Source organism: Oryctolagus cuniculus, chromosome 7, assembly GCF_964237555.1.
Source record: "Oryctolagus cuniculus chromosome 7, mOryCun1.1, whole genome shotgun sequence".
In the NCBI taxonomy this organism is placed as follows: Eukaryota; Metazoa; Chordata; class Mammalia; order Lagomorpha; family Leporidae; genus Oryctolagus; species Oryctolagus cuniculus.
This window is the reverse complement of record NC_091438.1, coordinates 152,812,150-152,824,154: the sequence shown is the minus strand read 5'-3', so window position 1 is coordinate 152,824,154 and position 12,005 is coordinate 152,812,150.

Here is a 12,005-nt window from a genome sequence, read left to right as displayed (position 1 = left end):
TTTCTCTCTGTCTCTCTCTCTCACTGTCCACTCTGTCTGTCAAAAAAAAAAGAAAAAAAAGAAAGGTTTTTTGTGAATTTCCGTTTTTTTGCTCTGGGATAATTACTCAGGGGGTGTGACTGCTGGGTTGCAAAGTAGAGCAAGAGAAAGAGAGAGAGAGCGCGCGCTCTTGCATATCCTGGTTCACTCCCCAAATGTCCACAGTGGTCAGAAGCCAGGAGCTGGGCCCCCCACCCTGGTCTCCCCGTAGGTGGTAGGGCCAGAGTCCAGGGGCCACCTTCTGCGTCTTCCCCAGAGGCCCTGGCAAGGAACGGGATCAGAAATGGAGTGGCCGGGACTCGAACAGGTGGAATTGAGGTTTAGCCCCAGGCCGGCTGCCCCTCCCCCACTGGATTTCACAGGGAAGAAGCCTCCTCCTGCTGAAATAGTGTGAAAGCCAGGGGGCCCGTGGGAGATGCGGCTGCTCCTCCCAGCCTTTCTAGACCCCTGCCCGCGTGGAGCAGGAGCCCAGCCCCCTTGTCTTGGGCAGGAATCCCCAGGGGAGAGGCGCATGTCAGCTTCCCTCCCCCTCCGGGGGCCTCCTCCCCAGGGGAGCCTCCCTGGCAGAAGGAGGGGTCCTGTGATGTGAGGCTCAGGCGTGGGACCAAACACGTCCCTGAGGGGGCCACGGGCCTGGGCAAGGCAGACAGAGCAGTTAGGAGCCCGCCAAGTGGGGAAGGGGGCAGAGATCAAGGGCAAGAGGAAGGCGACCTTGAGGACTGGGGAGACTGGGGGCTTCGGAAGGTGCATCTCCCCAGCTGCCTGCACCCGCCCTCACCGGCTCTGGCACCACCGTGGGTGGCGGTGAAGACGCTTCAGAGGCTACAAGGAGAGCGATGACCCCCAGGGCACGGGGGAGGAATCTCATGCCAGCAAGGGCCCGCCCGGGTGCCTCCATTACTCCTTGGCGACGTCTCCTCCCGCTGTCCCGAGGTCATTGCTCCAACTCTGGCGTTTCAGACTGAAATCCATGCACACGCAGGTCCCAGCTCAGGTCGGCAGGAAGCCTGGAGCTTGCAAGGCCCTCTGCCGTCCCTCTGGGGCTCCGTGGCCTCTGGGCAGGTCACAGCTCACACGGAGGGGAACCAGGGCACAGAGAGGCCGGGGCCCCCTCCTGTCCCGGAAGCTTTGGGAGGGAGGGCTCCGGCTGGCATGGCGCGTGCCCAGGTCTCAGCGCGGCGCCCAGGAGGCAGTGGCTGCTCCGTGAATACACGCGGGCGAGGGCAGAAGCGTCCAGGGTGACAAAGCCCCGAGCCCGCAGGCTTGGCTGGAGGCCCCTTGGACTAAGACACGGAGGAGGGAACCTGTGATGAATGGCTGAGTCCTCAGACAGAGGAGCGGCCGGGTGGGTGTGGCCTCGGGTGAAGCCCCTGGGTAAGACGCCCACACCCACATGGAGTGCCTGCCCGATGAGGGTCCTGGCAGGCAGGGGCTCGGCTCCTGCCACCCACAGAGGCGCCCCGGACAGAGTTCCAGGCTCCCACATCTGGTCTCTGCCCGGCCCAGGCCGACACAGGCTCGTGGGGAGTGACCCGACAGAAGGGACCTGTTACCCTCTGTTTATTGGGTCATCCTACCGGGGGTGCCCACGGGACAGGAGGTTTCACATACGTAAGTTGATTGGCTTGGGGCTCATGGAGAGAGCGGGGGTCGCCTGGAGACTGTCTCCATAGGGGCTCGGCAGCCCCTCCTCTGCTAGCGCTGGGTGGGAGATTGCAATTAACTTGAAGGCGTGAGTTAGGGCGGCGCGGTCACACAGGCAGCACAGGACGCTGTCAGTGGGGGAGATGCCGGCTGGCCTGGAGACAGGCTTTCCGGCCACAGCTGGCCATTCTCTTGTGACCGACATTCCACCTGCATCTGAAGGGGCCCACAGACCCCAGACCCACCGGGAGGCCAGACCCCCCCCTGCTCTTGGCCTAACCAAAAAAAATAAATAAATAAAAATAAAATAACACGCAGGGATCTATCAATGTTAATGTTCCCTGTCCCAGATACACACTCAAAACCCCACCCACAGCAAGCTTCTGTGTCTAGAACCTATGCCCACCATCCATCAAACTCCTATTCACCCTTCAAAGCCCTTTCCTAGGCTTCCCAAAGGACGATGACAGAACAAGCCCTGTGATTTCCGTGCATTCTTGCATTTGGTGCTCACTGCAGCCCTTACTACCGGTGACTGTTGTCACCAAACTCAGTTCACAGAAGGGGAAACTGGAGCCCAGAAGCCCAGAGAAGTGGAGCAATTAGTCCAAGGTGGAACAGCTAGAAAGGCTGGATTTGAACACAGACCCGATGGGTTACAGAGTCAGCAAGCACAACCACACACTCCACTGCGCTCTGCCCAAGACTTTCCTTTTTTTTTTTTTTTTAAAGATTTATTTATTGATTTGCAAGTCAGAGTTACACAGAGAGAAGGAGAGGCAGAGAGAGAGAGAGAGAGAGAGAGAGAGAGAGAGAGAGAGAGAGGTCTTCCATCCGCTGGTTCACTCCCCAACTGGCTGCAACGGCTGGAGCTGCGCTGATCCAAAGCCAGGAGCCAGGAGCTTCTTCCGGGTCTCCCACGCAGGTGCAGGGGCCCAAGGACTTGGGTCACCTTCTCCTGCTTTCCCAGGCCACAGCAGAGCTGGGTCGGAAGTGGAGCAGCCAGGTCTTGAACTGGGCCCATATGGGATGCGGGCGCGTTAACCCGCTGCACCACAGCGCCACCCCCTACCCCGCCTAAGACTTCTCCCACCGTCCTCTGTGTTCAGGTGCGTGCACCCCCTCCCAGGTGCCTCACACGTTACCTGTCATGTCATTTCCATGACAGCCTGAGCACTCAGAGGTCAGAGGTCACATGCGGAGACAGCGGCAGAGGCACGGCGGGTTAGGCCTCCGTACCAGCTTCTCCACTTCCCATCCAGCTCCCTGCGAATGCACCCAGGCAGGGGGCGGAAGCTGCCCACAGCCACCCACGGGGGAGACCCGCGTGCGCTTCCTGGCCCTGGCTTTGGCCTGGCCGAGCTCCAGCTGGTGCAGCCATCTGGGGAGTGAACCAGCGGGTGGAAGACCTCTCTGTGGCTGTCTCCCGACCCCCACCTTTCTAATTACCTAATCATTTTTAAAAAGAAAGTGGCAGAGCGAGATTCAGGCCAGGCCCGGGGGTGCCAGAGCCTCGTGTTCCCTTGGGGCCGCACAGCTCACCGGGGTGGGGGTGGGGGCAGTGCCAGCTCCGCTCCTCCTCCCTGCGGTTCCCGGCCAGGCAGGGGGTTCCCGGGAGCGGCCCCGCCCCGCTCAGCTCTGAAGGGCACGCGGGGCCCTGGCACCCGAGGGCTGCGTGGGCAACGGCGTGAGAGAGGCGGGGAAGGGCCTTTGAAGCTCCACCAAGCTCAAACCTGCTTCTCCTGGCGTGACCTCAGCGGGCGCCTGCACCTCCAGCCGCCTGCCCGGCCGCGCGGTGCTGGGCAAGACCTCCACCGGCAGGGCCGGCCTCGGGGCTCCGCCCACGGCAGGTGACAGGCACGGCCCGGGTGGGGACACAGCTCCCGAGGGAAGCCGCTGCGCTGAGCCTGGAAACCCCCAGTCCCAGGGACGGCCTTGAAACGCAAACCTGGACCCGAAACAGCCTTGCTCCCCGGGCTCTGACTGCACGCCGGCTTCCAAACCGCATCACGCATGCGCGGAAAACACTTTTTTTTTTTTTTTTTTTAAGATTTATTTATTTGAAAAGCAGAGTTACAGAGAGACAAAGAGAGGGAGAGACAGAGAGATCTTCCATCTGCTGGTTCACCGCCCCCCCCCCCCCCCAAATGGCTAAAACAGCCAGGGCTGGGCCAGGATGAAGCCGGGAGCCAGGAGCTTCTGGGTCTCCCACGTGGGTGCAGGGGCCCCAGCACTTGGGCCATCTTCTACTGCTTTCCCAGGGATTAGCAGGGAGCTGGATCGGAAGAGGAGCAGCTGGGATTTGAACTGGTGCCCCTATGGGATGCTGGCGCCGCAGATGGAGGCTTATCCCACTAGGCCACAGCGCTGGTCTCGCATGGGCGCTCTTGAAAACCCCCACTGTGCAGAGGAGGAAAGGCCCCGGCTGGGGTGCTCTGACCCTGGGGAGAGCTCAGAGCCAGGGGGCTGGGCGGAGAGGGGGTGTGAGGTGTGCCGGCTCAGTGCCTGGGCGGGCCTGGGAAACCAGACCTACAAAAGCAAGGTCAAGGAGAGGAGAAGCCGGCGTGTTCTCCCGTGTGCCGCCCACAGCTCCGCTGGAGCCCACCGGGGCCATCCTGGTTACAACCTGGGCTTGTCCAGGACCCGACACAAGGATCCTCCGGGTCGGGAAGGGACAGGCAGGTGGATTCAGAGGAGCTTAGGAACGGCGGCTGGGGAATTCACTGCCCTCCTTGCACTGGGGCTTGCATGCGGGGGGGGGGGGGGGGGGCGGAGCTGTGCCGACACCTGCCTCAGGCGCAGCGATGGGCGGGGACACACCCTGCCGCCTTCCCGTGAAGCTGGGAGGAACGGGGGTGGTGGGATCGGCCGGGCGGGGGCGTTGCTCAGGGTAGAGACAGGACCGGGGAGGGCTGCGCGTCCCAGGATCCCTTCCGCTGCCTCGGTGGACACTTCCTCCCAGACCCCCTCCCCACCCCCCCCCCGCCTCTCCCAGGCAGTAGTGAAGCAGCTGTGGGCGTGGCTGGTGAGAAAGCCGTCTGTGGCGCACCTGCTCTCCGGAACCACCTCCTCCTGCGCCTCCTCGACTCCCCGGCCCTGGGGACTCCGTTTCCCCCAGAAGATCGCAAACTCAGGGGTGTCCGCGGCGGCTCACTGCCCAGTTCCCCATTCCCCAGCCACTCTGAGCTTCCGAAAGCCTTCTCTTCCCCTCCCCCGCCCCACTTCCCCTACCCCTTCTCCTCTCTTTTTTCTAAAGATTTATTTACTTGAGAGGCAGAGTTAGAGAGTGTTAGGGAACTGGCGCAGTTGTAGCCAGGTGGCCGAATGGCCCAGCTACCTGAGCCAGGCTCCACCCCCATCCTAATGGGATTGGCTGCTCCTGCTTCCCTGCCCGCCCTCAGGCAAAGTTTTAAAAGGGCCTGTTCCTGAACACGTGCCCTCTCTGGTCCTTCTCTCCTGCTCTCTCTCGGTTCCTCTCTCCAGCCTCCCCCTCTGGTCTCTTGGCTCTTCTCTCTTGGCCCTTCTCTCTCCTGCTCTCTTTCGGTTCCTCTCTCTAGCCTCCTCCTCTGGTCTCTTGGCCTGCTCTCCTCTCTTCTCTTTGCTCTCTCTTCTCTCCTTGCTAGCTCCTCTGCTCTCTGTTTCTCTTATACTCTCTTTCCCCTTTTTTCCTTCGCCGCCCCTTCACTCCGGTCTGTAGGGTGTTCCCCAATAAACCCTTTCCCTTACCCCGGTGTCCAGTGTGCTTTGCGATGGCTAACATTAAGATATAACAGAGAGAGAGAGAGTGGTCTTCCATCTGCTGGTTCACTCCCCAGATGGTTACAACGGCTGGAGCTGGGCCAATCCAAACCCAGGAGCCTTGTGGGTCTCCTAGGTGGGTGCAGGGGCCCAAGGACTTGGGCTGACTTCCGCTGCTTTCCCAGACGCATTAACAGAGAGTGGAGCAGCTGGAACTCACCAGCGCCCATATGGTGCAGGCGGATGCTTAACCTACTACGCCACAGCACCGGCCCCTTCGTATTCTTTCTTTTAAACTTTATTTGAAAGGCTGTTACAGAGAGAGAGAGGGAGATCTTCCGTCCACTGGTTCACTCCAAAATGGCCGCAACAGCCAGTGCTGGGCCAGACCAAAACCAAGAGCCAGAAACTTCACCCAGGTCTCCCACAAGGCTGCGTGGGGCCCTAGCACTTGGAACACCTTCCCCTGCTTTCCCAGGCGCACCGGCAGGGAGCTGGATCTAAAGTGGAACCGCCAGGACACGAACCAGAGTCCTGGCATCGCAGGCAGCGGCTTAACCCACGGCAGCGTTAGGCCAGCCCCTGAGCTGTGGAACTCCTGTGTGCCTCGCCCCCCTCCCTGTAAGATGGGAAAATGCATTCCCAACCCCGAGACCTTAACTGAGATGAGACATCAGGCATGGGATGAGAGCCTCTGTGTCACGCGCTGGCCCCACAGCCTCTCCTACCTTTCTCCGTGTGTGAATTTCACGCCCAGCTCACCCACCCCGCGGGAAAGTGGGCCGGGGACACTGGCAGGGCAGAGCAGTGATCACCCCGGACAGTGCCGGCTCACAAGTACTGCTAGGGTGCGCGCGTGCACGCGCACACACACACTCAGGGCTTTCCTTTTTTAGAAAGTATTTTTTTTATTTGGAAGACAGAGGGAGGGGGAGAGAGTGATCGAGCGAGCTGCCGCCCCGGGGTTAACTTTCCAAATGCTCTCAATGGCCAAGGCCAAGGTCGAAGACAGGAGCTGGGGACTCCATCCAGCAGCTGGAGCTGTCACCCAAGCCATTGCAGCTGCCTCCCAGGGGCTGCCGGGCAGGGAGCTGGAGCCGGGTGTCGAACCCAGAAACGTTCACATGGGATACGGAGATCTTAACCACGGTGCTGAAGGCCTGCCCCATTTCTTCTTGTTTGCAGTTTTTAATCACTTATTATTATTATTATTTGAAAGGCAGGGAAAGAGAGAGAGACAGTGAGGGCGATCTTCTCTGGGCTGGTTCACTCTGCAAATGCAGTCAGCAGGCTGGGCGGGGCCAGGCCGAGGCCAGGAGCCTCCCAGGCTGCACGGTGGCAGGAAGCTGGATTGGACTGGATTGGACGTGGAGCTGGGGTGTGAACCCAGGCACCCCAATGTGCTTCCTTAGATTTATTTCATTTATTTGAAAGGCAGAGTTACAGAGACAGGGAGAGAAAGAGTGCTTCCACCCATCCGATGGCTGCAATGGCCAGGACTGGGCCAGGCTGAAGCCCGCCGTCGGGAACTCCATGGGGGTCTCCCACGTGGGTGTGTTAGGTAGGAAGTCAGTTATGAGCTTTTGTGTGTGTGACATAGAGGCCAAGAGAAGACATCTATGTCCAGCACATGCTGCATCTCAAAGTCATCCAGATGGTGTTTCAGGGGCAGCCTGGTATTCACATCCTGCCCTGCCCTGCCCCCTTCTACCTGATAACCTGCCAGGTGGGGGGTCCCCGCCCCTTCTGCCTGACAGTCTTCCACAATCTCCCAGGTGCAGCCCAGTATCTGCATCTCAAACACCCTGCTCCCTTCCTCCTGTCTGATAATATTTGCATCCATAAAGTCCTTTGTTTCAGACCTTCAAGAGAGAAGTTTTTCTATTTACATCCAAAAAGCCCTTTGTTCCAAGGGGAACAGAGGTGGGGGAGCAAGACCCATCTCCTTAACACACACACCCCCCCCCCCCCCCCCCCCCGCCTCAACCGGACTGCGTGCTCAGCCCTCTCTCTGCCTCTCTGCTGAGCCAGGCGTACTCCACTCAACCATGTAACCTCCACCCCCACCCCAGTCTCTCAGGTTCTGTCTGGAGAGGTGCCCATCCGTTTTGTTTTGTTTTGTTTTGTTTTTTTAGTTTCTGACAGGCAGAGTGGACAGTGAGAAGAGAGAGAGACAGAGAGAAAGGTCTTCCTTTTGCCATTGGTTCACCCTCCAATGGCCGCCGCGGCCGGCGCACTGCGCTGATCCAATGGCAGGAGCCAGGTGCTTCTCCTGGTCTCCCATGGGGTGCAGGGCCCAAACACTTGGGCCATCCTCCACTGCACTCCCTGGCCACAGCAGAGAGCTGGCCTGGAAGAGGGGCAACCGGGACAGAATCCAGCGCCCCGACCGGGACTAGAACCCGGTGTGCGGGCACCACAAGGCGGAGGATTAGCCTAGTGAGCCGCGGCGCTGGCTTGCCCATCCGTTCTTACGTTTGTCCCTTCCCTAATAAACCTTGCTATTTTACCTCCCACTACTCTCTGTCTCACGCCTGAATTCTTTCTTGTGCGAAGACAAGAACCCTGCAGTTTCTCCGGTAACAGGTGCAGGGGCCCACATCCGTGGGCCATCCTCCACTGCCCTCCCAGGCACGTTAGCAGGGAGCTGGACCACTTACGCCTCCGGGCATTTTGGAGCGGTGTCTTTCAGTCTCCTAGCTCCTGTATTGAGAGTAGCGCATTCTGATCTGAGGTGTTTTCTGCTAGGTCTGGATTTACTAGTTTGTCTGTTCCTCTCGTGATGGACATTTGGAAAACCATAAGCGCCCAGTTTGGAACCACCATGCCATCACCTGCCATATAAATCCATCTCAAACGCACGCATAGCCACATGCCCTCAATGCTGCTCATATCTAGGAGTGAGATGGCTGAGTTCTGCAGCAAATACATGTTGAATTTTATAAGAAATTGGCAGGGGCAGCAGCTGAGACACTGGTTAAGATGCCTGCCTCCCATACCCGAGCACCGACTCCCGGCTCCCACTTCCTGTCCATGCAGCCCTCGGGAGGCGGCGGGGTGGCTCCAGGGGTGGCTCCAGCCGCCGGGTTCCTGCCACCCACCTGGGAGACCTGGACTGAGTTCCAGGGATTGTGATTTTATTTCAATCATTGTGATTCAATTTGTCTTTCCTTGCTGATTGTCAATATTGCGCATCTGTATGTGTTAGTGAAGGATCTAAGCGGTTTTTTTTTATTTTCTTCTTGTTGTAGAGCTACAAAAATTCCTTTTATTTTATTTTTATTTATTTGAAAGGCAGAGTTACAGAGAGAAAGAGGAAGAGAGAGAAAAGTCTTCCATCCGCTGGTTCACTCCCCAAATGTCTGTAGTAGTCAGAGCTGATCAAAAGCCAGGAGCCAGGAGCTTCTTCCAGGCCTCCCACGTGGGTGCAGGGGCCCAAGCACTTGGGCCATCTTCCACTGCTTTCCCAGGCCATAACAGAGAGCGGGATCGGAAGAAGAGCAGCCGGGACTAGAACCAGCGCCCATATGGGATGCTGGCACTGCAGGCCAGGGCGTTAACCTGCTGCGCCACAGCCCTGCCCCAGCTTTTGTTCTTTCATCCTTGGATCAATGGTGCATTTCCAGTCCTTTTTTTTTTCCTTCTGTAAACTGTGAGAAAGGAGTCAGGGTTCATTTCATCTCCACGTGGTTGTCCCGGCATCCTCTGGTGCACGGAGCTACACCTGTGGCGGCCGCTGGGTGCCCTGTGGTCTGGTATTTTCTGGGCGAGTCTGAGGGTTGCTAGACTACACCGTGGAGGCGTTCAGAGCAGGCCACCCCGGAGTGAGCTGTCCTATCCTAAGGACTGTCCTGAGCCGAAGGCCGCGGAGAAAAAGGGATTTCTCCAGCAAACAGAAATATTTTCTATCAGTGCCTCCAGACCCCTACTGGACAAGCGAGGGCTGCAGAGAACCTACATAAAGAACCTGCTGGGGCCGGTGCTGTGGCCTAATGGGCTAAGCTTCCGTCTGCAGTGCCAGCATCCCATATGGGTGCCGGTTCTAGTCCCGGCTGCTCCACTCCCGATCCAGCTCTCTGCTGTGGCCTGGGAAAGCAATGGAGGATGGCCCAGGTGCTTAGGCCCCTGCACCCGCGTGGGAGACCTGGAAGAAGCTCCTGGCTCCTGGCTCCCGATTGGCGCAGCTCCGGCCATTGCAGCCATCTGGGGAGTGAACCAGTGGACAGAAGACCTCTCTTTCTCTGCTTCTCTGTATTTCTGCCTTTCAAATAAATACATTAAAAAAAAAAAAAAAGAACCTGCTAAGGCAGCCCTTGTCCTCCGTGGGTTTCCTGATAAGTTTGCCTTCCCACAGTCCGCCACTCATAAAAGCCTGAGCCCCGCCTCCTCCACTTCCTGCAGGTCTCTTGTTCTGTGAGATGCTGGGGGGCCCACGGCTCCTGTGAGCCCCTCCCACCAGCCTGGGCCTGTGGGAGCTATGTAATCCCCTGGGAGCAGGCGGTTGTTTCGGCAGCTAAGACGTCAGTGTCCTGCATCACAGGCTCGGGGTTCAAGTCCCAGCTCCGCCTCCTGACAGCAGCATCCAGCTAGGGCTTGAGTGGTTCCTGCCACCTGCTTAGAAGACCTCAACTAAGTTTCCCAGCTCCCAGGCCCCACCCCAGCTGGTGCAGAGATTTGGAACTAAACCAGATGAGAGTGTCTCTGTCTTTTAGAAATAAAGCAGGGGTGGGGGGTGGGGTGGGGGTGGCCAGAGGTCAGGATGCCAGCCAGGACTCCACCTCCCACTTAGAAGTGTTTGGACTTGGTTCCGGGCTCTGGCTCCCGACTCCAGCCTCCTGCTCACGGGGACTCCGGGCGGGCGGCAGCAGCGATGGCTCCAGTGGCTGAGTTCCCCCCACCCAGGTAGGAGACCCAGACTGAGGTCCCTGTTCCCGGCTTGCTCTCTCTCTGTCTCTCTCGCTCTCTAGTACATTTTTAAAAGAGAGACCCGGGTTTGCTTCTTGCTTATCCAGCCGTCTTCTGTGAGTCTGATTTGCGGGGCTGCAGCTGGAAAGCCAAGAAGAGAGGAGAAGCGGTCCTCTTCCCGCACCTGCTGGGCTGCACCTGTCCTTAACCCGCACCTGCTGGGCCGCCTCCATCAGGTGAGGGCCTGATCAGAACACAAAGGCTGAGCAAGAGGGGACCCCCACCCCGCCCCGCCTGACCACCCCTGGGCTGGGGCGTGGCTCGTCCCTGCCTTCAGACTTCAGCCCACTCGCCCCTCCTGCACCAAGCTCACACCACTGGCTCTCCTCGGGTGGCTCTGCTCCGTCTCCACTCTCAAACTGCATCCCCTAGGACTTGTCTCCCCACAAGACAACCCCTTGCAACCGGCAAGCACTCATTGCCCGCTGGTTGTCTTTCTCGGGCCAACCCGGGATCCCACGATAACTTTCCTATTCCATTGCATTGACGCCTCCGTCACAACACCATCGGCGCCTATTTCCGTACTCGAGACTTGCGTGCACACTTCTGCGTCTCTATCTCTCTGCCACTCTGGATTAGCGCACGTGGGACCTGGCAGGGTAATTGCTCCCGTTAGTTCTTTGTCAACGCTGTTATGGGGAGGTGGAGGCTGAGCTCAGCAGGCCAGGTGCTTGTGCTCCACATTGGAGCACCTGAGTTAGCTCCCAGCTGCAGCTCTCAACTCCAGCTTCCTGCCAGCGCAGATTCCCACCCCCCACCCCCCCACCCCGGGGAGCCCTACACTAGTTCCCAGGCCCTGGCTTCAGACCCGGGCCTGTCCTGGATATTGTTGGCACGGGGCGGGGGGTGGGGCATGATCCACAGGAGAGAAGCTCTAGCTGTCTGTTTCTCCCAAAAAATATTTTGGAGGCCACCGCTCTAGGATAGTGGGCTAAGCCTCTGCCTGCAGTGCCGGCATCCCATGTGGGCGCCGGCTTGGGACCCGGCTGCTCCACTTCCAATCCAGCTCTCTGCTGTGGCCTGGGAAAGCAGTGGAGGATGGCCCAAGTCCTTGGGCCCCTGCACCCACGTGGGAGACCTGGAAGAAGCTCCTGGCTCCTGGCTTTGGCCTGGCCCAGCCCTGGTTTTTGTGGCCATTTGAGGAGTAAACCAGCGGATGGAAGATTTCTCTCTCTCTCTCTCTCTCTCTCTCTGCCTCTCCATAACTCTGCCTTTCAAATAAATAAATGAATCTTTAAAAAGAAAGAAGGAAAGAAAGGTTACAGAGAAGGAGAGATCTCCCATGTGCTGGGTCACTCCCCAAATGGCCACAAAAGCCAGGGCTGGGCCAGGCCGAAGCCAGGAGCCAGGAGCTCCATCCGGGTCTCCCACGTGGCGGAGGTACTTGAGCCCACACCTGCTGCTTCCCAGGGGCACCAGCAGGGAGCTGGATCAGAACTGGAGCAGCCAGGACGCAAACCTGCCTGCGAGGTCCCCAAGGGTGGCTCACTCCGCACCACCGCAGCACCTGCCCCCGTGACTGCGGGTCACCTTTTAAAGGTGGCGCAGGGCTTCAAGTGCTAACGCTCAGATAAAATGCCTTTTTTTTAAGTTTTTTTTTAAATTGATTGTTTTGAAAG